General features: G+C 46.4%; 1 long non-coding RNA gene across 1 annotated transcript; it reads left to right on the forward strand.

Moving 5' to 3' along the window:
- Nucleotides 1-4,655: 4,655 nt before the first annotated feature.
- LOC139078504 (uncharacterized) lies at nucleotides 4,656-9,804 on the forward strand. The gene is made up of 4 exons (XR_011531495.1): nucleotides 4,656-4,870; nucleotides 5,354-5,531; nucleotides 5,854-5,969; nucleotides 6,563-9,804. It is a non-coding gene; the product is annotated as an uncharacterized lncRNA (long non-coding RNA).
- The last annotated feature ends 17,753 nt before the right edge of the window (nucleotides 9,805-27,557 follow it).

Raw genomic sequence — 27,557 nt, forward strand, 5'->3', positions numbered from 1 at the left:
CATTTCCTCACTGGTCTCTCATCTCCCAACATCGGTCACTTATTAAGTTCCTAAACACATTAAGTTCCTAGACTCTCTCTGAACGCTCATTTTTCTGCTCAGTTATGGACTGAGAACAATTTGTTATTTTATATGTCTAGGTGAGCGTTTTAAACTTAGAGAGTTTTCCCTACTGTCTGGACAGGAGGCTCACATACCTTTTTAGAATAAAGTTAAGATTGTAATTTTTATTGATTTACTCTATTTCCTCTTGTTATTAAATATTTTTCAAAAATGATGTTTAATAACTCCGTGTAATTTATCTCATGGATCCAATTTGTTTCAACACTCCCCTTTGTGAGCCCCCATCCATCCTTCTTTATAAGTTACTGTTTAATCTTTGCTGGACTTCCCCTGCTGCCCCCCATCCCAGGGTCTTAAGCTTTTTTGGATAACAAAGCTCCTGCTCTCTTTTCATCTTTCTACTGACAGAGTAGTTTGGCCACGGGGTGGCCCCTGCCCCTCGGCGTCCCTGACGCATTCCTTGAGCTTCTTGAGCTTTGCGAGACAAAGCAGTGTTCTGCAAGGACCTGGCAGACAAGTCCCTGGCTGGCCACACTTCCACTGAAGCAGCGAGTTGAGAAGGTTCGGGGGTCTGGGTGGGCAGGGCTGGTCCCATGCGTATCTACCAGCTCGCTCATGTTCCCATCGGTCACAGTTCCTGGTCTGATTCTCCTTGCTCTGTCACCTGCAGCATTGTGTCCCAAACCAGAATAGAAAGAGATCAAAATAAACCAATGGCACTGAAAAAATAAATATTTACCTTTAAAAGCTTAAAACTCAAGGAAATATAAAATATTAGAGCATGGAAAAAATGGCATTCTCTGTCCTGCCACGTGTTTATCCACTTTTCGAGTGGGAGCTATTTCTGCAAAAAGAAAAGTCAGAAATCCCTCCAAATCTGCTTTTGGCACTTTGACTTAACTCACTGTTTTAAGACTGGGGGTCTCCTACCTGGGAGGCTGGGATTACTGGGCCCCCTGGATGGAGTGCAACCACGGATGGAGTGGGCACCATGTTCCCTCATCACCAGGGCACCATGGGATTGGGTGGGAAGACTCAAGAGGAGGCCCCCTAAGAACAGACACAGGTACGAACGAGCTGGAATAGCAGACCATTTGTGGCAGCTTTGGAAATTCAAGAAGGGCACCCCTCTTCTTAGTCTGTGCTAAAACATTTTGAGGCTGCCAACAATTTTCTCTCAAAAACCTCAGAAATATTCATTGGAGGGGCTCCAGTGTTGCTCAATATTACCTATTTTAGAAGAGAATGCTTTTGGTTGTGAGTAACAGAAAGCCCTAGGGAAGCTGGTCCAATCGGAAACTGCTTGTCTGGGGCCCAGGAGCACAGCAGCAGTGTGGCCTGAGCAGGCCGACTCAACAGCGCAGCAGGAGCCATCCACAGCTCTGCCTTCCGCAGGGATGGACGCGGCCCCCACAGCAGGCACTCCTCGTGATGGAGTCTCCTTAGCCACTAAAGCTGTCACTGAGGAAGACCATGAGGCAGCGTGGAAAGATACTAGAGATGAAAGGAGAAGACACGGAGGATAAAATCATACATAAATATGCTCAGACCCTCCTCAAACCAAACCAAAGCCTGCTTCTGGAAATGTGGAAGGAGATGCACCAGAACGTTAAGAAGGGCTGGAATTAGATTTTCTTTGTTCTTTTTTCCCACTTCTTAGTATTTTTGAAATTTTCTTTAAGGACCTTCAAAATTAAAGCATCTTATTTTAAAAATTAAAAAGAGGTAAAATAAAGAAGGAGTTGGAACCCTGGGCCCATCCTGGGAAATCCATAGAGAAGAAGCCTGCTTTGTTGTGGGGAATAGAGTTCTGTATCATTCTGACCCTGATTGAAAACTGAATAACCATCATTTCCGTTTGTTGGATATTTCCGCTATAATTAATGTGAGGGAGTAGAGTATGTCAGGGCTAATTAAATTTTTGACCGAGTCTGATAGAAAGCTCATTATCGGAAATATTATTTTGTTAGTATACTTTATCTTCCAGAATTTCTCCACTTTCTTTTTAATGATTCATTTTTAAATAGATCAGACTTACAGAACAGTTGTCAGGACAGCGTAGGGTGAGGCAGTGGTAGGTCCTTACTGCTGGGAGATCTGGACCTGCTCCTTAAAGCCACTCTTGTGGTAGACCAGCTGTCCCCCCAGGGGGACCCTGCGTAATGTGGCCTGCAGGTCATCGCAGGCCCCGCTGGAGCACACAGCCCATCCTAATGTTGGTGACATACCGCAGTCTTTGCTGGGATACGCTCAGGAGATCTGGCCCCTGCCCACACTGCTGTCCACGCCAAGTGGAGGCCCTGGTGGAGCATGTGGGCAGCAGCCTCCTTCTGAAGCTCTCCTCTCTCTTCTTAAACTTTATAATGACAAAATGGGCCACACACAAAAGAATACAAATCAAGGCTTGAATTAACTCATTCATTCCATAAGCATTTTTGAGTATTGTCTGGGTCGAGCACTATTCTGGGTGCCCAAGACAAAGCAGCAAACAAAACAAAGACCCTCCCTCTGTGGAGAGTGAGAGAGGAAGTAACCGTTCAAATAGTGAGCAGGTTAATGAGCAGTGTGTCAACTGGTGACATGCGACTGGAGAAAGCCAAGTAGCGTAACGAGGATAAAGACTCTGTGTGTCAGGGTGGGGATCGTTGTCATTGTTGTCATTGAGACCATTCAGGGAAGGTCCCACTAATGCAGTGTGATTGGAGGAGAGTCTGTAAGGATGTCAGAGAGAATCTGGTGGCAGAGTGTTCCAGAGAGAGGATCAGCTGAGGCAAAGGTCAGAGGTGGGCATGTCCCTGGTGTATCCAAGGAGAAGGGGCCCATGGACCGAAGGAGTGGAGCAAGGGGAGAGGAGTTGGGTGGACGTGGGATAACAGATGTAACAAAGGATGAGTGTGGAAGGTCTTGGAGCCACTTTAAGGGCTTTTACTCAGAGTGAAATAAAGCATCTGGAGAAGGGCTCAGGGAGAAGACTAAGGTAGCCTGACTTATGCCTTAAAAGATTGTCTTTGGAGGCTGTGTTGACAGTGGACTGTAGGAGGGCAAGGGCAGAAACTGGGACACCAGTAGGAGCTGTGGTAATAGTCCCAGTGAGATGTGGTGGTGGTGGTTTGGACCAGAGAGTTAATGATGGAGGTGGTGGGAAATGACCAGATTCCACACATCCTTTCAAGGTAGACACAAAGGGCTGTGCTAAGGCGTTGGAGGTGGGATGTGAGACAAGACAAGACTTGGTATTTGTTGCCTCAGGATGGGCTGAGGATGGACGGCTGCTTCCTGAGACAGGAGCACCTCGAGGTAGTCAGCTTGACAGGCGGGCTCTGTCCGGATGGCTGAGTTTGAGATGCTGTCAGACTTCCAAACGGAGAGTAGGCAGTGTGGGAGGTACTGGGTTGGAGACACAGAGACGCATTTAGATTGGGAGATATAGATGCAGTTGGTGTTAAACACCGTGAGACTAGACAGACGCAACTAGGGAGTGAGCGCAGATAGAGGAGAAAAAGAAAGGAATGAGGCCAGCTTTGGAACATGCCAGTATTCAGAGGTCAGGAGATGCATGCACACAGCTCAGGAGACCACACAAGAGACAGGAGAGCCAGGGGCTGCTGTGCGTGGAGACGAAGAGGAGAGGAGATTCAAGCAAAGAGCTGTCAGCCCCGTCAAACCGAGTGTCAGGTCAAGTCCGATAACAGCCGAGAACCGGACAACAGACTTAGCAAAATGGAAGTCAGGAAAGACCTTGACAAGGAGAGTCTGGTGAAGAGGGGGAGATAAGCCCTGGATGGAAAGAAAGAAGAGAGAAAAAGGGAAACAAACATAAACAGCATAAAACAAAACATCGGAAGTGTTTTCCAGCCTTCCCCGACACGCGGTGAAGAAGGCGAGCCTCACTTGCTGACCAGCTCTCTGAATAGCAAGCAACTTTCCCACCCTCTGAAGGGCACAGGTGTCCCATTGGATAAGAGAAAAAGCAAGCCTGAATCAGAGCGTTGGCTGATGTCACTGAAATTCCTTGGATGCAGAACGTAAGCAGCCCACAAAGAGAGACATTTTATTGTCAGCTTGAATTAAAAGCACAGAATTTTGAATGGTTACTAGGAAGACCACAGCAAGTCTTGAAACTCTCCTATGGACTGACTGCATGGAGTCCTTTTTGATGCTGAAAGCAAACTCTTGGTAAGCGTAGGCAGGGTCTCTGCATTCCACTGTTGACCTGCCATTGTTAAATGGAGCCAGGGCGCAACCGCGCTTCAGGCCATTCGTCATCTGCTTCTAAGACACGCTGTCACAGATCTGAGCTCCGCACTTGTCCTTTTGGAGAGGAAAACCAGAACCTAGCGGAAAATACTGTCCTTCCCGAAACATCGTGTCCTGGCACTCAGCTCGAGCTGAATCCAAATGACGTGCATCTGCCAAGAAGTCCCCCCTTTTCTGAAGTGACACGAGCTAATGTCACTTGGATGTGAAAGTGGACAGCATAAAGGGCAGGGCTTCTCTGGACTTTCCAAAGACTTGCTTGACCCCCCTGAAAGGAGATCAGAGCAAAGGGTAAATCGAGAGCGGAAGAGAGAAAGCACATCAACGCACACAACTGGGTTTACGTCTGGAGATTTTCCAATAGTTCAGACGCGCATATTAACTTGGGGAAGATAAATGAGCTACTGTTGTTCTGTTTGGATGGAAGCGTGATCCATGGCAACAGACTCGCGCGTCTCCCAAGAGTGCGGTCAGGGGGCAGCCGGCCTGGACGGCGGCTCCTGTGTCCATGAACACCCAGGAGGAGAGGCAGGCTCCAGCAGAGGAGGAGGTTTGGCTAAACTGACAGCTGTATCAAATGTTGAGAACTGAGCAGGAAGTTAAAAATGGGGCTCAGAAATATTTGGAATACTTTTACGGCTGGCCTTTCCAGCACACCCCAGTTTCTCCTTTGTCCACCTTCCCTCCCACACATGTCTGCCCTCATCTCCCGGAGCGGGCTGGCAGCAGGTGGGCAGTGAGTCCGGGAGGACACGAGCCACAGTGGCCCGGAGTGCCCCCTCCACAGGCTGGCTGAGTGGGAGCTGGCTGCTGCCCGAGTGCTCACAGCGGCCGTGCAGAGCGTTCTCGGGGACGGCCGTGTGTGGGACCACTCAACACCAGGGCTGCATTTCTTGATTTCCCTTGTAGGTGATTTTTTCTTTGTTTTGCTTCTTGAGAAAGATCCAGAGGTAAGGAGCAAGAGCAGACTGTAGTTGTGCTTTCCACGTTATTATAGTTTGATTTCCGAGCACCTCGTTTCCGTCTTTCCCAGTGTGCAGCTCATCTCGACTGGAGCTTTCACTCGGCACAGCAGGGGAGGCTGTGGGCTTCCCTCCAGCACCGACAGAACGCTGGGTGCGAAGCCGCTCGGATGAGGGATGGTACAACATCTCCAGCTGTACTGATGTTCGAGAATTCTCCCAGGAATTCTTTTCGCGATACATGTCCAGGTGGTGTATCTCTCCTCGCCCCCAAGCTGCCGGTATTTCTAGTGTCGTGCGAAACACACGTGTGCTGTCTCATTGCAAAGGTGTGTTCTGAGGTTCAGCAGAAACAGCCACACAATATTATACTCAGAAATCAGAGCGCAGGCTGCCCTGAGTACCACCTCCAGCTGAGCTCAGCCTGCAAAACCCTGTTGCCGTACCCACAGGCAAGAAGTGGAGGTGTCCAGTAGTGTGCGAATTAGACTCGCCATTTCTCGTCTAATCATGACTCTCAATTTGGTCACTTTGAGGTCGGTGTGAAAACCACCACTGTCTGTGTTTCCAGGCACTGGTCTCCAGGGCTTTGTGGGGCCATTTGTTCCCTGGTCTTCTGGAAGTCTGCGGGTTGTGCAATTGGCCCATGCTCCTGTTGGCTTGTTCTTCCATCAGTGGCTTCACCCCGTGAGTCATTCCCAAGACCATGGAAGAGGAGGGGTGTCACTCTAGGCTCTGAGATGGCCATCCTCGCCTCTCTTTCTCTGTCTGGGACAGAGGTCGATTCCTGTACCCAGGTCCCCCGAGGATCCCTCGCTCCGTGGTCCTGCACCCCCAGGCTGCCTGCAGGGACCCCGCAGGGCTGGTGGAGGGAGAAGGGACGTTCTCCTCGCTGCCACGTCCTGTTTCTCTGAGCGCCCTGAGCAGCAAGTCTTCCCCCAGCGGGGCTCTCACTTGTCCCCCTACTTCCTGAACGACAGAAACCCCAGTTTTGTTGGCGTCGTGCCCAACCTGGAACAGTATTTTCCAGCTTGCTTGCAGATAAGAGTGGCCATGTCTAAGTCTGATCAAGGAGATGTAAGAGGAGGTTTCCAGACTGTCTCCTGGCAGGTAGCCTTTGCCCTCTGGCCTTTGTCCTCCCCTCCTTCCTGGAGAGAACAAGGACCACAGCAGTGGCTCGGCCACCTTGTGCTATGCTATCACCTGGACAACTACCCCTGGACAACCTCGAGTTAGGTAAGAGAAAAACAAAATCCATAACTTGAGCTGTTGCATTCCAGTCTCTGTTACTAGGATCTGCATGGAGCCCCTAAGACACGAGCCATGGTCCCCCCAGCCTCCCCCCTCAGTCTTCGAGGACCGGCACTCCCCCATCCATCCTGTTCTGGAGTGGCTGAACGACTACTTGCTTCGACCACCTGGGCAGCCTGTGATGTTCTGGGACCTCCGTGCCCATTCGAGTGAAGTTGTAGGACCCCCTGGGGCCTCTTCTGCACCTTGTGAGTGAGCTGTGGAGCTGCCCGGGGACGGTGCTCAGGCCCCCAGGGTCTCCTGTCTGCACCCCGGCAGCTCAGGCAGGGCAGCGGGACTCAGCTGCAAGTCTGCAGGTAGGCGAGCTGTCTGCTCCCCTCCTGGTAGGCCCTCCTGTCCCTACCAGTGACTTCTTGGAGCATCCCGTTTCAGGGCACAGGGCTTAGAACCGAGGTTCAAGAGTGTGTGCTGCCTGGACACTTGGTAGAGTCGGGAGAGCCTGCAACAGTGCACCTGCAAGTCCCCCTCGGCACTCTGCTCCACCCGAAGGTCCCCCCAAACAGCCTCTTGTCAGATGGTCCGGAGGCAGCTCCTGCTCATCCCTGAGCTGCGGGTTTAGTTTCCTGCCCACCCGCAGAACCGTTCACACGGCCAGTCACACTCTCCCACTGGAACCAGGGCACCCCACCCTCCTTACCGCAACGGCCACTGCCCACAGCCCTGCTGGCTCACGCTGTTCCCGAGGGCACCCCCGTGTGGTCCTGTGCCGTGTGCCGTGTCCTCCTCCCCCAGGCCGAGAGCACACGTGAGTAATACACTGCTGTCCATCTGTCCAGCAGGATCATCCCCCTAACTCTAGGGTGGCAATCCCTCCCTCAGCAACGAGTGGAGAAGAGGTGATTGAAACAGAATCCCCCCTCCGCCACGGGCAGGGAAGCCTCTCCCCCCAGCCACTCCCAGTGCAAAGAGGTCGGGGTCAAGGGAACGGGGCAGCCCTGCCCGCTCTCCCAATGCAGAGGGCTCACTGACAGTTCACCTCAGAGGGTGGTGCCCGCGGCACCTTCCGCTTTTAGTAGTGACAGTAGAAGCCACTCAACAAACATCTTCCTGAGTGAGGAAAAGCCCGAAGGAGACACCGCTGTGCAGGGCAGGACTGAGACATGACGGGAGAGCCCCCACATGTAAGCTGCCCATCCCCCCTCTTCTTTTGCAGAAATCTCAAGCACATCCAACCTCCTGTTGGGAGAGAAAAAAAGAATGAGGGAAAGTAAGGAGGGGAGAAGTCTGTCGAAGTTTGCCCTCCGCCTCCCATCCATCGGCCGCGTCAGACAGCTGACAACCTGGCTGCTCCCAAGCTTCAGAGCCATCTCTCTGCTGTGAAAGGCTGGTCGCAGACCTGGTCTGGAGTTTTCACCCTTCAAGCCATTATCTGCTGTGTCAGCAGAGCCGTCGGTTGCATTCATATTCACCACTTTGTTCCCAAGTCTAATCTGGAAGATACAAAACACAGAAGTGCCGGGAATCCGCAATTAGGCTCGCTGTGCAGCCATCCTCCCGTGACACAGCTGTTGATGGAAGCGAAGACCATCCACGCGGAAACACCATTGTCCATTGTCAGTGCCCGTCAGTGCCTCTTTGCGTACTTGTCCCTCTGTGACCACACAGCTGGCCTCTTCCCACCCCTCTAATGCCCACAGTGAATCCAGATCCAAACAAGCAACTTCCTCAGAACAACAGTGAGCCAACCCAACATGATGAGCAGGTAACCGGTACCCACGGAGCATCTCGTCAGGAGGAGGAAAGAGGGCTCGTCTTGTGCACCACACAGCAAAGGCCGTGCTCTCCCCCACCCTCCCTGCCCTCTCTCGGCTCCTCACCGCACTCCTCTTCACCCTCGCAGATTCTAGGATCGCCTCTACCGTCCAGAGCTGTTTAGTCCCACGATGACACAGGCATGTGCTTAACTTGCCGTCTAAGATCACGGGCAGCCCGGCCATCTACCTGGTCCCTGGAGATGCTCCTGTCTCCCAGGCAGCTCTCTGATGTATCCACATGACGATAGGAAGAGGGACAGGAAGGTGGGGGGGTGTACCGTGAGCAGCCGTCAGACCTGATCTGCTCCACGACACATGCATGGGCACTGCCCCCCGCCTTCAGTCCCCGTATTGTCCTGCAGGCCCCACTTGCTGCATCTTTCCCACACACAAGAAAATAGGCCAAAAAGGGTTTTGGATAGTTATCTTATTTTATTCCCTTTTTGTTTGTGTCTCTCTGCTGCCCTTGCCCCTCAGCTGTCCCCTATCTCAATCTGACGCACACAGTTTCCGTCTGTCCTCATTTCTTCTCTTCCTTCGGAAAACATCCAAGATAAGGTCCCCTGTGACTTGTCTGGCAATTTTGTCCTCGGCCAACCCAGCTTCAGCCCACGGGCTGCAGAGTCTTTTCTCCCCGGCAAACGAGAGCTCCTAAGATCTCACCGCAGCACCTGGGAGGTGCTGCGTCACTACACGTTGGGACAAAGCAGATGCCGAAATAAAGGGAGTCCCGGGCTCCGTGCAGCAGGGTCATCCACAGACCTGCCGCCTCCAGCTGCTAGCCCACAGGACAGGTCACAAGGAGGACGGGCCGCGCCGTCATCGCCGGTCCCGAGCCACGAGAGGGGAGACGGGCAGGAGACGCTTCATCGCCCCCGAGCCCTGCCCAGGGTGGGCCACGGATGGAGGCCTCCCTCCAGGAGCTGAAGTTCCTTTAAAAACGACAAGCATTGCTGCCCCTCTCTGAGCCCCGGAGCCTGCCAAGCGCAGAGGGTTATCTCAGACGTGGGCTGGGGCACCGAGAGCGCTGTTCCACCCGGAATCGGTTCTCAACACCCTCAAGCCACCAAGACACAAGCAGACGGCGTGTACTCTCACCAGGAGGACGCCGTCCCCACGAGCTGCTCCTGACAAACGTCTGAGCCTGGAGGACTAAGCTGCTAATTCTCAGGAAACATCGGACAGAGGGACGGGATAAGTGAGGTCTGGAGGCAAAGTCTAGAAGAAGCGGGACTCAGACAGAGAAAACCTCGAGAGGACGGGCGAACTGTGACTAGACTGACAACACGCAGAGAGCGAGCGAGAGTGACCTTCCGATGCGCCGGAGAAGAACCCCGTCTAGATTTTGACTCAACAAACTGGGAAAGTGCCACTCACGAGACAACTGGGGAAATCTGAACACTGACTACATATAGGTGGTTTTAAGGAATTTTAATGAAGTGTTTTAGGTGGGATAATGGCACTTTGGTTGTGTTTTTTTAAAGTCTTTACATTTTAAATATATACATATTTCTATATATACACTTACACACCACACACGCTCCCAGACACGTGTGCACACATGCACACTCATACACGTACACACAGACTCTCACACATGCACACAAACACAATTATACACTCACACACAAACACACTCTTTGATACAAGTCCACACGTGCATGCATACTCACACACTTATACATTCTTACACACTCATACTCTCACACACACCACACACCCTTGTGTGCACATACAGTTAGATGCACACTCTCACTTAAACACATTCTCACACACTCACTCACACAGACATACATCACTCTCACACACCCACTCTCACCTATATAGACACTCTCTCACACTCTTAGTCTTACTTACACACATACTCTTGCACTCACACATATATACACGCTCACTTCCCCACACACTGTTCTTACACACACACCACCTCCCTCTGTCACAGACGTGACGACAAGGCCTGTGAGGCCCGGGGTCCCACTGGTGAGTGGCTCGCCAGGCCCACAGCCGGGCCCACAGCCCAGCCCCTGACCCAGCCCCTGACCCCGGCCAGCGTTCTTCCTCCAGCTCCTCCAGGCTCAGCTGGCCAGGCTGGGGAGCCTGAAGGAAGTTCTGAGACAGGAAGTGGCCGTCCATCCGGTTGAGCTCGGCCTTCTGGCCTTTTTGGCTGCTCATAACCCTCCCTTCCGGTCTCGGATTTCCTCCTGGGATTTGCCCTTCTGTGCTCAAGACTTTCTGCGCAGCGACCCAAATCTCACCATGTCAGGCTCTGAGGGCTCTGGCCCCCAACACTAGGGAAGAGATGATGAAACAGCACACAAGGGCTTGGGGTTTGCTGTGGAGAAATTAGAAGACATCCTAAAACCCTGAGCTAGAGACTCAGACACCTGGGGGAGCACGATCAGGGCGCCTGGCTGGCGCCCTCCCAGGAGAGGGGACGTGAGCGCCATCCGTGCAGAGGGCACAGAGCAGGGGTCTGGCTCGGAGGAGACTCAGCCAGTGAAATTCAGCTCTTTGTGGAGTAGGAAAGTGGGGATCCACGGCTAAGGCATCACGCATGTTAGTCTTGCACCAAAATCTCCAGGAAGAAGAAAAGGAAAAGAAAAAGTTGTCCATAAGAATACTCTATAAAAGTAGAGACTTCCCTTCTGTACCATTACCATAAAAATAATTTCTTGAATCAAAAAGCCCAAGGATTTTTCATGGTGTTTCATTATCTGTAGTGTGACGCACACACACACTTGCACACACACGTGCACACTCACCTGCCACAGGTGACCACATGGAAGGAGGAGTCAGAACCACCACCCAGTATAGCACTGGATCCTGACAGGCCGCACACCAGCTGGCCTTGGCCTGACCCCGTGCACACAGACGCCTTCCTCGTGCCCTTTCTTCCTGACACGCTCCTCTGCACCCACGGCTCTTGTTTCCTGCCCACTTGTTGTTTTCTAACTATGAGATGTTCCCAGTTTTCACACCTTCCTCTGCTCTGACCCAGCCTGGTGCATTCTCTTTTTTCGTGCCACTGCACAGGGAGTGGCGTGTCCTCCTATTTAGCAGCAAGGATGCCCGCCCCGTGAATGGTGGCAAGTGAGTGGAAGATAAAGTGAGTCCAATGGAAAGGGGGGTAAAACAGAAAGTCAATACATGTGACACGGCCAGTGAGCTATTGGGCTTAACATTTACACATACACGCATGCGTGCGTGGAGTTTATACGTTAGTGTATACACATGTTATACGTGTCATAACACACAGCCACTCTTTAGAGGCACACGCAGGACATGTGGCTTCACACAGCTCAGCTCCTGTCTTCCCCTATGCCCCGCCAGGCCCTCAGGTCACCTGGGTCCCTCCTTGGCCACATGGGGCAGGCAGGGCCCAGCAGTGTGGCAAGTGTCCCAGGTGACATTCAGATTCACTCCAGTGTCCTTCACCATGCACCATGGGGACAATGCCCAGCCGGGACACACTAGGAACCTGCCCCAGTGCCACCATGAGAGACCCACACGGAAGGAGTCTGTCCCCTGCTTTCAAGGGGTGGCCTCGGCTTTTCCGCTTCTTCTGAATGCTTTGGGGTGATGTCCAACAGCAGATGAGAGGGAGTGAAGTCTTCACTCGGCCACCAAAGCTGCTCCTTCAGTGCTTAATGGCTGTGTTGAGTTCCCTCCTGGGGAGGGCCTATTTATCCCTGCTGACCGACATCTGGGTCCCCAGGCTCTTGCCATTCTCTCTTGCCCCTCCGACGTCATTAACTGGCCCATCCTCGCTCCACGGGTGTGAGTGTTTACATGCACACACATGCCTTTGTCAGCCACCAGGCCATTTCCAGTTTACTTATTGCCAGGCAATGGTACCCACCCTTGTTTCTTTCTTTCAATTCTTTCTTTTTAAATGGCTTCCTTGCATGCACGATGTCTGCACAAGAGAAATCCACCATTAAGAAATGCAAACCTTTCCCTTAGGCTTCTTCGAGACCTGTTTATTCCTCAAGAAAGGTTTTGACATTTTTTCCTACAGCGAGTTTTCACCTCCCCACGTCTTTCTACAGGAATGAAGGTTATGAGCACTCCTTTGTTATACAAGCAAGAAAGCGTAGTTCTTTGGCTTCCTATTCATTAACTGCAATGTTTTTATTTCTTGCAAATAATCTGGCTTCTGCAGCTTTTATTCTTTCCTAATGGCACGAGGCTGTTGTGTGGAGTACTCTGCTCTCATAGTTCTGCCCCCATCTGGCAGGGAGCAAATACGAGGTACATTGGTCCATCCCACAGCAGCCCTGTGAGGCGCCCTCGGAGCCCTGGGTCCTGTCTGCTCAGAAACCTCCTCCCTGGGCTCCGGCTTCGACGCAGAGCCGGGCAACTCCCTGCACGCGCCTCCTCCTGCTCTCACGGTGCTCAGAGTTCACTCTCGAGTAGGGTGACTGACTTTTTAGACAGAAACCCCCAGACACAGCCTTATCAGACCAAAAGACCCATAATGATATAACATACAATAAATAGTTCCTCACATAGCTTATGACTTCAACATAATATGAAATATAGGTATTTACTTGAAACCGTATATTATTTTGTATTTTTTGTTGTTCTGTTACAGAAATGTTATTATTTATACCAAACTGCAATAGGACTAGTTAACAGTGGCAATTAGTAGGACTCCATGGTAGGACTGATTAAACAAATAATGTGTGTGAGAGAAACAGAGGGATATTTTTGTGATGTTTCTTCCTGTCCCCTGACTCAGCCATTTGTTTATCCTCTTTTTAACTCCTTGTTGAAGATTTCAATTTTATAGGCTATGTTATCCTGTATTCTTAAGATACATAAATGTAAGACTTTAAAAAAATTAGACCGATATTACCTACATTTCATTTCAGAAAGCCGTGATGCATCCTTCTGTCCCGTGGGCCAATCGGGTGGCTTCACTCTTTCTGCTTCTCCCTCCAAGCTGCCTGTGGCCATCAGGACACCTTTTTCTTCTCCAGGGTGGTGACGCCACACACCTTCCACTGTGGATTCCACCTGCACGTGCAGCGCCCCCTCATCGAGCCCACCCTACCATGTCTTCTGATCTTGGTCTGCATCGTAACGGATCACCACCACCTCACCGGCTCCCAACACCACCTCGCCATCGCTCAGTCCTGTAGGTCCGCAGCCTGGCACAGCACAGCCACGTCCTCTGCTCAGGGTCTCAACCGGCTAAACTCAAGGGCCAGCTGGGTTTGCCCCCTGGGGTTCCTCTTCCAAGCCCACCGCTCACTCAAAGAATTAGCTTCCTCCACTCTCTCCACGTGGCCCCTCCATCGTCCAGCCAGCAATGGGCCATCGAGTCCTCCTCATGCTTCAGATCCCTTTGATTTCCTCCTCTGGGCTCCTGTGACTACATGGGTACAAGGGTCCCTCCCGGGCCATCCAGGATATCTCCCTTTCTTCAGGTCAGCTAATTACCAACCTGAATTCCATCTGCACAGTCCTCTGGCCATGTGACATAACGGGTGGAACACCGAGAGAGTTCATGGGGGCCAAAATTCTGCCCCCCCGAAGTCCACCCACTGGTCCCCAAGATCCAGGTTCCTCTCACATGAAAAATATGTCCACCCCACCCTGTGACCACACAGGTCCCCTCCCACCCCATTACAGCAGCAACTCAGAGACTGAAATCTCCTCCTTTAAATCCCCAGGGCAGTCGTGAACAAGGCCCCAGGAGGAGCTCTCCTGAGGCCCGGTTTCTCTCCATCTGTGGACTTGCGACCAGCAGACAAGCTATCTGCTCCTAAATCTCAGTGGTGGGACAGGCATGGGGGAGCCATGGTAGACATTCTGGTTTTAAAAAGGAGAAAACAGCAGGCCCCAGTCCAGTGCAGTTTCCATATGCAGCTGGGGAAGTCCATGAGACGTCGTGGCCTGGGGGTAATCCTCTGGGACCCCACCCTCCGGCTCTCTGCTTTGCAGCAGAGAAACCAAAGCAACTTCAGAAAGCAGGGAATCTATGCCAGCGAACTTGACACCGTTGTGGGCTGAGCTGTATCCCCTTAAAATTCACATCTGAACCCCCAGACCTCAGAATGGGACTGTGTTTAGAGATTGGATCTCCAAAGAAGTCATTAAGTTTAGGTGAGGTTGATAGGATGGGCCCTAATCCAACGCAACCAGTGTCATAAGAGGAGATCAGGACACAGACACACAGAGGGATGACCCTGTGAGGACACAGGGAGGACACGGCATCTACATGCCCAGGAGGGAGGCCTCAGAAGGAACCAACCCTGCTGACACCCTGATCTCGGACTTCCAGCCTCCAGGACTGTGAGAAACTTCACGTCTGTTGTTCAAGCCACCCGTCTGTGCACCGTGTTACGGCAGCCCCAGCAAATTCGCTAAGACGCTAGAAACAGTGTTCACTGTCCGAAGGCAGTGGGCCTCGGTGCTGCAGAAAGCACTCCACTTGCCTGAGCTGCGCTTATGGGAAAGGATGGGTGACCACGATGCTGACCGTCACCCTCCTCTTCTCATCCAAGATCTAGACGCAGAGCCTAGCGAGGGGCAGCCCAGACACGACGGCCCACCCGCCAATCCAGCTTCTCCCTTTCTCTGCTCACCTTGCCTCCTGGCCCCTGGACTCGCCTCGGTTCTGCCTTTCTTGTCAGCATTCAGCCGGGGACCCCCAGACGGTTCACCTGGGCCTGGCCCACCTCTGCCCTCACCCATCTCTCCTCATTTGCTTTCTGTGATATAGCTGGCGGCTGCCTTTCCGTGCCTTGGCATGGAACTGGGGTAGTAACGACATTGAAGAGAGAGAAGCAAAAGAAAGACCCGCCCCCCCCCCCCGTGGGGGAGGGCAACGTGGACCTCAGAGGAATGGAAGAGGATTTCTCTGCTTGCACACAGCTCCTCCAGCCCGCCCACAGCCCTCCCCACACCTCTGTCCCCCGCACCTCACTCCTGGCTGGTTCCTTCCAATCCCCCAGACCTGGGCTTAGATGTTTCCTCCTCGGAGTGTCCTTCCCTCATCATCTCCCTCCTCCACCTCCACCCCCTGCACTTGACTACCAAGTCAGGAAGGAGGGAGGAAGGAGACGACGTGGAGAGGAATGGAAGGATGGAAGGACGGAAGGAGGGTGGGGAGAAAAGGAGGGAGGCTGGGGAGCTGTGAGGACTAATGCGTTAATAACATCAAGAACAAAGGAAGTAATATATTAATCAGCAGTTGCCACCTTCCTATAAAATATGCCTTGAGTGAGTCATCTGTGCTTAAGGACTCAACGCCCGTGGCAGACACCTTGGTGCACTGGGGCCTTCCACCTGGACATTCCCTCACCTCTCTGTTAGAAGCCAGTGGCCCAGTATGAATGCCACCTCTTCCACAGATCCGCACTATTCCCACCCAGAAAGTGGTCTCCCTCAGACTCCTGTAGAACTTGGTGCTTCTTCTGGAATGTGCGCCACATTCACCTCCTTTGTTGTCTTTTCTCTTACTCCTGGTTCCAGTATCAGAGGGCCAGGGACCCACCCCAGCCCAGTGTCAGAAGGACTGACCAGTGAGGGACTGACCAGTGAGGGACTGACCAGTGAGGGACTGACCAGTGAGGCAGGTGCCCGCTCACCCTGCTCCAGATCGCGGTGATGGGCCCGTGCTGCGGCCGCCCAGGGCTCTGCTTTCCACGGAGCCCCCCTGGAGAAGGACGCCTCGCTCCTGCAGGTTTCTGTCCAGCCCTCCCCTCTCATTCACTATCTTCAGTCCTCTCTGGCTTTACAGTGATAAGCTGATAGCCATCAGGGATTACATACAGCCTTTTAAAGTAGGAAGGCCTCTTGCCAAGAATGTTCATCAAGCAAGAAATCTTTGTTGCAATAAATATGGGGCCAAGGCTTTACTCCTTGGCTCTCTTGAGATGGAAATTAAACAAACATGCAAACTGGCCAAGGGCCTGCTGAGTCATACTCACGAAAGGCTCAGCAGGAAGTTGTCATCTCTTTTTGTAAGTGACCAAAAAATTATTATTTCAAGAGGAAAAATTCTTCAAAAGGATCACATTTATTTATTTCTGTTTCTTCTGCAAGTCTTTATCTATGCGAAGAATGTAGAACTGGGGTAGTAACGACATTGAAGAGAGAGAAGCAAAAGAAAGACCCCCCCCCCCCCCGCCGCCGTGGGGGAAGGCAACGTGGAGCTCAGAGGAACGGAAGAGGATTTCTCTGCTTGCACACGGCTCCACCAGCCCGCCCACAGCCCTCCCCACACCTCCCTCCTGGCTTCCTCATGGACCCCACGGAAAATCAAGCAGTGGGGACTCAAGCTTGCTGTTTGGAGCCACCATATGCTTTTGGGGCATTAAAGTAGAAAAAGATCGAGAGCTGATGATTAAATAATTCAACCCCCAAAAGAGACCTTCCTGCCAGATCGTCTAGTTGTTGAAGCAAATTTAGCTTTTTGAATGAAAATGGAGCTCCGCCAAATAAGTGCGTGACACTTAAGCAACCAGTGAGTAGTTGTGTGCATGGCCGTATATAACCCCCCAAGTTATTTGGAAATCAATAAATACAGCTGGATTGATATTTCAATACCAAACTCACAATTCACTCATTTTCTACCCATAAAGTATATTATTTTAGAGACATTAAGGTGGGGTTTTCTGTGCAGAGATGAGTACGATTTTACCATAAACTCAGCAGTTGTAATTTCCACAAAACAAATCACTTTCATCCCCTAGGGATAATTCTGCTTACAAAACCTTTCACTGATGTCTGAGAACTAACTTTTTTGCTGTGATGGAGATTGGCATCCTTCACCCAGATTGCTCTTGAAAAAGCCTGGATGTTCATCTGAGCTCTGTTGCCAATCTGAAGCCAACTTGATAAAAATCATGAGACGATGCCGCTTTCCATTCTCAGGGCTTTATTCCTGAGCAATTTTCCTGACTTGGATTTCAAGTCAGTAAAAATTGCAGAGTGCCTGCTATGTCCCAGACATTGGGCCAGCAGGAGGGCTGCGAAGGCCTGTGACTAAGACATTGTCCCTTTGACACCAGGACCTCGGAGGAAAGTAAGGATGTCCTGCAAACATTCCCACACCGTGTGTTCAGTGCTCTGGAGACCTGGATAAGGCAGCAATTAATTCTGCCTGAAGAGGAGGTTAGAGAAGGGTCATGTGTAGAGTTAAGGCAGTGGGAAATGAGAAGATCTACAAATTATCATTGTGAACGAAAAGAAATTAAAAATAGCACATTCTACTTACACAGTAGAAAGAACTAACGGCAGGAGGGAAATTACGTTACTGTAGCTGGGGCTGTGAAGCACGGCTTTCACGTCTCTGTAGACATCCATCACTCGGTTTATGAATGAAGTTTACTCGTCAGTGCAAAATTTGATAAACTGAGAGCCCCATTTCCTTAACTTACGTGGGAAAAGCTACAATCAGGGTCTAAGACTCCTTGCTCCAGAAAACCCACCATTAAATGGAGGATTTTATTTCCAGGAGGTTTTTAATTACAAATTCAATTTCCTAGTGGTGATAGCACTGCTCAGACTATTTCATCTCAGTTGAGTTTTAGTAGCTGTGGTTTTGGAGGAACTGATTCATTTCTTTTAAGTTGTTAAATTTATAAGCATAAATTTGTTCACATTGTTCTTTTATTTAATGACTGCAGAATCTGTAGTGACATATCATATTTCATTCCTGACGTTGATGATTTATGTCTTCTCTCTTTTTATTTTTGTTAATCTTGCTAGAGATTTGTCAATTTTATTGATTTTTCAAGGAGCCAGATTTTGTTTCATTGATTTTCTTTATTGTTTTCCTATTTTCAATTTCAAAGTAAGTTTATTGTTTTCTTCTTTCTGCTTGCTTTGGGTTCTTTTTGCTATTATTTTTTGTTTTTTTTAGTTTCTTGAAGTAGGAACTTACATTATAACTTTCAGATCTTTTCTCATTTCTAATGGTAGGCATTTATTGCTATAAATTTCCCTCTCAGTACTTCTTTGGTTGCATTCTACACAGGTTTGATATGTTGTATTTTCATTTTCATTCATCATTCAGTTAGATATTTTTTAAAATTTCCTTTGAGACTTACTCTTTTACTCATAGATTATTTAGAAGTGTGTTGCTTCATTTCCAAGTATTTAGAGATTTTCATGTCTGTCTGTTATTGATCTCTAATTTGATTCTATTGTGGTCAGAAAACACACTGTATGATTTCAACTTTTAAAAATTTGTCAGCGCCAGCCCAGTGGCAGAGTGGTTGGGTCCAAGTGCTTTGGTGGCTGGGGGTTCACGGGTTCAGATCCTGGGCACAGACCTAGCACCCTTAGTCAAGCCATGCTGTGGTGGCATCCCACGTAGAATAGAAGAAGATTGGCAACAGATGTTACCTCAGGGCCAATCTTTCTCACACACACACAAAAAATGTGTTGATATTTGTTTTAGGGCCTGGTATATGGCCTGTCTTGGCAAATGTTCCATGAGCGCTTGAATGAAATATGTATTATGCTGTTGTGTATGGAGTTTTATGTATACACCAATTAGATTCTGCTGGTTGATTCTGCTGTTCAGATCTTCTACACTCTTGCTAATTTTCTAATAGTTCTATCAATTGCTGAGAGAGGAGTGCTTAAGTCCCCAACCATAACTGTGGATATGTCTATTTCTCCTTTCAGTTCTATCATTTTTCTTTTATAGTTTTGAGGCTCTTACAGTACAACCCAGAAATCATGCTCCTAGGTATTTATGCAACTGACTTGAAACTCTATGTCTACCCAAAACTTGCACGTGAATATTTATTCACCATCATCAAAGCTGGAAGCAATCAAGATATCCTTCAATAGGTGAATAGATAAACAAATTGTAGCACATCCATAAAATGGGATATTATTTGGTGATAAAAATAAATGAGCTATTAAGTTGCAAAAAGATACAGATGACTCTAAAATGCATATTTCTAAATGAAAAGTATCAATCTGAAAAAGCTACATGCTGCAAGATTTCAGTTGTACGAAATTCTGGAAAAGGCATAACTATGAAGATGACAAAAAAAATCAGTAACTGACAAGGATCCGAGGGGAGACAGAGGTTCGAATATGTGAGCACAGGGAATTTTTAAGTGGTGAAGCTATTCTGCATAATTCTGCAGTGACAGACATCACATTACGCACTTGTCAAAACCTACGGAACTTTATAGCACAAAGAACGAAGCTTAATGTATGAAAAGTTTTTAAAAAATCATTAGGCAGTTGGGAGTATCCCAGGATGGAATGAGAATATGACAAAGACAATCTAACTGTATTACAGAAATACGAAACTACTTCTCTGAAGAGCTTGAGAGAAAAAGGTGCAGACTTAAGTAACTTTGGAAGTAAGTGGAGCCTATAAGACTAAAGGCCAGAGAAACCGTCCATAATTGCTGTACCCTAGTTATGAAGTTGTTTTCCATGGGAATGTGGCTTGACAATTCTGACTTTACTACACTTGTATATTGCAATTGAACAATCAAGGATGGTGGGGGGCAGCTTTCTCATCACTGGAGTTACAGGTAAGCAAGGGCAGGAGGCTAGAGTGGTCCAGGTGGTAAAGGATGAGAGTTGGAGACCTCAGTATGAACTCATGTTAGCTTAACATGGATACAGATTGTTATATATAGAAATGCTTATAGATAAGGACATACCTGGGCTAGTATACACATATATATTTCTTTGCTCTGTCAGCTGAGGGAGCCCAGGAGCAATGACATCCCTTAACAATGAGCATATCAGTGACCAAATCTTGATTTCCAATACCAATCTCCAATTAAAAAAAAAAATCAGGACACCGGGGCCGGCCCAGTTGCACAGTGGTTAAGTTCACATGTTCCGCTTTGGTGGCCCGGGGTTCACCAGTTTGGATCCTGGGTGCGACCTATGCACAGCTTCTCAAACCATGCTGTGGCAGGCATCCCACATATAAAGTAGAGGAAGATGGGAATGGATGTTAGCTAGGGGCCAGTCTTCCTCAGCAAAAAGAGGAGGATTGGCAGCAGATGTTAGTTCAGCCTAATCTTCCTAAAAAAGAAAAAAAAATCAGGACTCCTTGGAGAAATGGATGATTCTAGAATTGGGGCAGGAAAAATACAAGATGAGCCTGGAGTATCTTACAGTGTCAGAGAATAAGGAAATGCTCAAAACAAATGAACAAAACCCCATCATGGTCAAATATGTCACAGCAGCAAATTTAAAGAGCCCCCCAATGGCTAAAGCCAGAAAAATCTGAGCAAGAAAATAAATAGTGTTGGATTATAACTCAGAGTTTAAAATAAATATCCGTGGCCCCATAGTGATATAAGTAAACGAATGAATAAATAAATAAATCGGGGAGAATAGATAAATCTTTCATGCAGACTTCCAAATCAACTATGTTGGTACTCCACCCTCAAATGTCCTGGCTTCCTATAACTTTTTAGTGCAATTTAATAAACAGCTTTTTGAATGTTACCGCCTACGTCTGAATTTTTTTGTGTTTGTGCTTCCATCTCTCTGAGTCCTTGGTCTTCCTTTTCTTATTTTTCACGTTGCATGTTTCATCGCGGCGCACATCAGCGTTTCTGGGTTATTGCTGCCCTGCTGCTCGCCTCCGTTCCTTCGATGTCAGCATCCTGCAAGTTTTACTTGGGTGTTCCTCTTCCCTCTGTGCCCTATGGATCTGTTGTAACATTGATGGGCATTTGGGCTGTATCAGGTTTTTGACGTAACTGTGCTGGTAGGAACATGTCTCCTGTTATAAATATGTAAGAGTTTTTCTAGAATGTGTTCTTTGGGATGAAATCACTGGGCTGCATACTAACTAGGTGTTCAACTTTACTAGGTAACACCAAATGATTTTCCAAGTAGTTGCAGGAATTCATTGTACCTTGAGCAGTGTCTGAGTTCCCAGTGTCCCAATGTCCCACAGCTCTCTCATGCTCAGTGTCTCCTGACTTTTTCGTTTTTATCAATCTAGTAGTTATGTGATGGTACTGCATTGTGGTTTTAAAATTTGTATTTTATTTATGACTAACCAAGTGCCAGATCTTTCCATATATTTGTGGATGAAACATCTCTCTCGCTCTTTTTTTTTTTTTTTTTTTTTTGGAAAATGCCTATTCACCCATTTTGACGTTTTTTCTTTTTGTTATTTATTTTCAAGAGTTCATTATAATCTTGGGATTCTAATTTTTTGTTGGTTATAGGTATGCCATATATTTTCTCATAGCTTGTGGCCTATTTCCCGCTTTATAGTATCTGTTCAGGAAAATAAATTCCTAATGAATCATCACAAAATGATCATATCCTTGTAGCTACCACCCAGGTCAAGAAATAGAAAATCCTCAGCTCCCAGGAATACTCCCTCATGCCCACTTCTGATCGACACCCTCCTCCCCAAAGTTAAATATTATCGTGACATCTAACACTAAAGACTAGCTTGGCCTAATAAAGAACTTTGTATAATCATATAATATGCATTCTTTGGGGCCTGGCTTTTTTCATTCAGATTTGTGTTTATGGATGCATTCACATTGTCGCACACGGCTACAGGTTTATTTTCATTGTATGAATGCACCACACTTTATTTACAATATTAGTGTTGATAGATACTTGAGTGCTTCTACTTTAGGTTTGTTAGGGATCATACTGCCATTAAGGTTTCCACACACGTATTTTGGCACACGCCATTCTGGTGGGTTTACATCTAGGAGTAAAATTACAAGGTCAGAACTAACTTTTTAGTTTCTGCTGTAGTAAATTTGACCAACAACAGTTTTGCATGTTGGTTGTACCAACTATACAGCCGTGTCAGTAGTAAGTGACAGTTTCCATGGTTCCACAACTTTTCAATGCTTACCATTGTCTAATTTCTCTTTATAGTTTTAAATTTCCATTTCCCTTTTGTTTAATGCTATTGACCATTTTGAAATAAGTTCATAAGATCAGATTGTTTACTGACAGTTCAACCATATTGAGTAAGCCAATCCATGAACATCGTATAGCTCTCCATTTATTTAGGACTTTTAAACATTTCTTTCATTAGTGACTTGCAGTTTCAACATCTGGATATGACATATATTTTATTAGATTTTTACATGATTTTTTATACAATTGTACATGATAATATTTTACTTATCAACTTCCAGTTGTACATTGCAACTACATAGAAATACCATTCGCTTTTGTATATTGACCTTATATCCTGCAACTGCGCTAAACTCCCTGGTGCTCATCATTTTTTTGCAGATTCTTTGGAATTTTCTATATAGACAGTCACGTCAGCTGCTTATAGAGACAGTTCTATTTCTTCCCTTCCAATCTATGTTATTTTAGTGCTTTTTTTTTTTCTTGCCTTCTTGTACTGGCTAGGTTCTCCAGTATAATGGAGAATAAGAGTAGTGGGAGCGAACATCCTCACCTTGATGCTGGTCCTGGGGAGAAGGGATCCCATCTCTCACCATCAAGCACGATGTACTCTGTATGTCTTTTGTAGATGCCCTTTTGGTCAAAGAAGTTTCCACACTTTTAAAAATCAAGAATGGATTTGCGGTTTTAGCAAATGCTTTTTCTGCATTGATTCAGATGATCATATGCGTTTCCTTTCTGAGTCTGCCTATGTGCTAAATTGCACCGATTATTTTTAAGCATTCACCAGCTTTGTATTCCATGAGGTATTCTCTTTTTCCTTTGTCTTGTCTTTCCTAAAATTGTATTAAGTATTTTTATCTCTATGTTTATGAGGAATATTAGTCTGTAGTTATCTTGTAATATCTTTGTCTACTTTAGGTATCGGGTAATACTTTCCTCATAGAATGAATCAGGAAGTGTTCCCTCTCTTTCATTCTCTGGAAGAGTTTGTGTGGAATTGACATTGTTTCTTCCTTGAATGTTTACTAAAATTGGAAAGTGAAGCCATGTTGGCTTAAAGTTTTATTTGTGAGAAAGCTTTAACTACAAATTCTGTTGTGTTTTTTTTTTTGACAGTCACAGAGTTATTGAAGTTACCTATTACTTTTTGAATGAACTTCACTTGTTTGTGTTCTTCAAGGAATTTGTCCATTTCATCCGCATTATTGAATTTATTGGCATAAAGTTGTTCATTGTATTCTGTTATCATCCTCTTAATGTCCGTAGGGTCTTAGTGACAGTTCCCCTTTAATTTCTGCTCTTTGTAATTTTTGTCTTTTCTCTTTTTTTTCCTGATCATTCAGACTATTAAGTTATCAATTGTATTGATCTTCTCTAAGAACCAGCTGTAGTTTGTTTGATTTTTCTCTACTATTTCTGTTTCCTATCTCATTGATTTCTGTTTTTATCTTCTTTCTTCCACTTAATTTGTTCTTCTTTTTCTACTTTCTTAAGGTAGAAATTTAGACCTTTGACTTGAGATCTTCTTTCTAATACAGAAATCAGAGCTATAAATTCCTTCCAGGCACTGTGCTGCTTCATCCAAAAAATCTCAATATGGCTCGTTTTCATTTTAATTCACTTCAAAATACTTTCTAATTTCCCTTTTGACTTCTTCTTTGACCCACACTAGAAGTGTTTTGTTTAGTTTCCACCTATTTGAGGGGTTTACAGATATATTTTTGTTATTAGTTTTTAATTTAATTGCATTATGGTGCGAGAACCCTCTTTATGTGATTTAATTCCTTTTAAATTTGAGACTTTTATGGCCGAGAATGTGGTAAATTATCCACACGCATTTGAAAATACGGTGTATTCCAGTACTTTTGAGCCTCGTGTTCTAAAATGCCAATTAGGTCAAGTTAGATGATAATGCTGTTCCGATCTATGTCTGTGAGAAACCTTGCTGGGATTTTGATGAGAATTTCATTAAACCTATAATTAGTTTAAGGAGAATTGGCATCTTTACTATGTTGAGTCTTCCAATTCATGAAAGAGTATTTTTTTCATTGATTTAGATTGTCTTGATTTCATCAGCATTTTATAGTTTTCAGTATACAAGTTCTATACGTATTTTATTCCATTTATAACCAAATACTTCACTTTTTTCAGTGATTATAATGGTGTTTTATTTTTAAATTGTGGTTTCTGCATCTTCATTTTCATTATATAAAAAGGCAGTTGAGTTTCGCAATGTTAACCTTGCATCCCACACGTTGCAGAATTCCTTAATTCTAGAAGTTCTTTTGTAGATTCTTTTGGATTGTCTACATAGATAATCACGTCACCTGTAAACGGAGGTAATTTTATTTCTTCCTTTACAATTATTTTGCCTTTAACTTCTTTTCTTTGCCTTTTGTGGTGTCTTTTACTTCAGGACTAGAACGAATAAGGGTAGTAAGAGTGGACACGCTCGCCTCGCTCCCAGTCTTGGGGAGAGAGCATTCAGTCTTTCCCCATGAGGCATGGGGTTGACAGGAGGTTTTTTGTAAATGTTCTTTATCCATTTGAGATGGTTCCTCTCTAGTCCAATATTGCTAGAAAAGAGCTTTTATCACAAATAAGTGTTGCATTTTGTGAAATACCTTTTTTGTGTCAACTGATTTGATCATGTGATTTTTCTGCTTCACCTTGTTGATAGGGTGAATTATATTTATTTTAGAATGTTGAACCAGCCTTGCATACCTGGAATAAATAACACTTGATCATAGAGTGTAATTTCTTTCATACATTGTTGTACTTGGTTTGCTAATGTTTTGGTGAGGTACATTCATGAGAGAGACGGTTTTGCAGATTTTCATTTTTGAATTGTCATTCTCTGATTTGGGTATCAGAACAATACTGACCTAATCAAACGAATTAGGAAGTGTATTCTCCCCTTCTATTTTTTGGGAGCAATTGTATTAAAGTGGTGTTAATTCATTCATCTTTGAGTATTTGGTAGAATTCTCCAGTAAAAGCACATGGGCCTGGAGATTTCTTTTTCAGGAGCCTTTCAACTATGAATTCAATTTACTTACTCGTTGTAGGACTATACAGATTATCTATATCATCTTGGTTGAGCTTTGGCAGCTTTAGGTTTTCAAGAAATTGGTCCAGTTCTTCTAAATACTAAAATTTACAAATTATACTCATAACATAAAGTTATTCATATTATTTCCTTATTATTCTTATAATCCTCTTAATTGTTGCAGAATCTGTAGTAATAGTCTCATTTCATTCCTGATATTGGTGAAAATTTTTGCTGGAGGTTTACCAATTTTATTGATTTTTTTTTTTAAGAACCAACTTTTAGTTTTATTAGTTTTCTCTACTGTTTTCCTATTTTCAGTTTCATTGACTTCTGTCTGGACTTTATCATTTCTTCCCTTCTGCTTGCTCTCAGTTTGTTTTGCTCTTCTTTTTCAGTTTCTTGAGGTACGAACTTAGATTTATGATGTGAGACCTTTTCTCTTTTCTAATGTAAGCATGTAGTGCTATAAATTTTCCTCTCAACACTGTTTTAGCAACATCCCACATATTTTCATACACTGTATTTTCATTTTCATTCATCATTCAGTTCTACATTCTTTTTCATTTCCTTTCAGACTTCCTCTTTACTCCATGTATTATTCAGAAACACTTGTTTTAATCTCCACGTGTTTAGGGATTTTCCTTTGGTCTCTGTGTTACTGATTTCCAGCTTGATTCCATTATGTTCTTATAATACACTCTGCATCATTTCAAATCTTTTTAATTTTTTGATATCTGTTTTTGGTCCAGGATATGGTCTATCTTTATGAATATTCATAGGCACTTGAAAAAAAAACGTGTATTCTGCTGCTGTTGGGTGGAGTGTTGTATATATGCCAATTGCATCCTGTTGGTAGGTTGTGTTGTTCATATCTATATCCAGCTGATTTCCTCTCCAGTGTTTCTATTAGTTGATGAGAGGTGGGTATTGAAGTTCCCAACCATAACTGTGGCTTTGTCTGATTTTCCTTCCAGCTCTATCAGTTTTTGCTTCACCTATTTTGAGGCTCTGTTGTTTTCTGCATGCACGTTTAGGATGGTAATGTCTTCCTGGTGGGTTGATTCTTTATGTAATGTCCGTCTTTGACTTTAGTTATCTTCTTTGCTCTGGAGTCCGCATTATTGAATATCGGTATAGCCACTCAGGCTTTTTTTTTCCCATTTGTATGCTCATGGTATATCTTTTTCCATCCTTTTATTTGCAACCTACCTATGTTGTTGAATTTGAAGGCATTTCTCATAAACAGCACACAGTTGGGTCATGGGTCTTTTTAATCCACTCTACCAGTCTTGCCTTTTAATTTTAATTGCCCCGAACAGCAGGGTCTGCTACAGCTCTCTGCAGTGGAATGTTGAATGTCCCTCCAGGAGGCTGCCACGGAGCCTTCAGGAAATGCCAAGGCTACCTCAAGCTGATTAGTGCCATTTATAATCTGCCTCAGAAATGCAACCTAACACTCTCCATCTGCTCTGGATTTGGAACTGCAAGCTGGGAATGTCATGGTAACAACTGCCTTGCCCCGCCCCCAGTCCCCTCCCTGCATGATTGTCTCTCTCTGAGGGCACTTTCTCCAGCACCACCAGATGAGATTCACCTTTTTCTCTTTATTTTCCCAGGGAATGGAGCCTGGGATGTATCAACTGAGCTTTCATCCTAAATCTGGAACTCATTTTATACAATCAGTTCTCTGCTGTTTAACCTCTGAGTGCTGGCTCACACAGTATCAGTCCAGGGCCAGCACTGTGAAGAGGCCCCCAAGACTTGCTGGGGTACCAAGGAAAAGGGGGACTCACCACTTAATTTGCACACTCCATTCAGGGCCCCGTGTAAGCGTCCCTGATGGTGAAGACTTTCCTGCCCAGACCACACCAGGACCATCTCCCCCTTCTCTGAAGTCTTACGATATCCATTTACACCACTTGTTTTGATATTTAAAACATTAAGAATCATTCATTGAAAGTCCTCTGGGTTCTTGGTACTCTATTAGGTGTCAAGGCTGTGAGGGAGATAAGAGAGGAAAAGCTCCTTGGCAGCGTCCTTGTGTGCCACACAGTCCAGACGGATAACAGGCACTCGCGTTTCTCGACAGCTGTGGTGAGCGTTGGGGTGGTAGGTAGGATGGGGTGAGGTTTCACACTGTTCTTTTAATATCCTCCCAAGGCTCTTACGATGGAATCATGCAGAGCACAGGTACACTCTGAATACTTACCGAATGATTTTCTGAAAAGCAGCCAACATCAGTGTCCTCCAGAGGGTCCTATCTGGGTGTCTTATACCCCACGGGGCAGGCACGGTGTTCCAAGTCCT

This window comes from Equus przewalskii, chromosome 22 (genome assembly GCF_037783145.1).
Source record: "Equus przewalskii isolate Varuska chromosome 22, EquPr2, whole genome shotgun sequence".
Taxonomy (NCBI): Eukaryota; Metazoa; Chordata; class Mammalia; order Perissodactyla; family Equidae; genus Equus; species Equus przewalskii.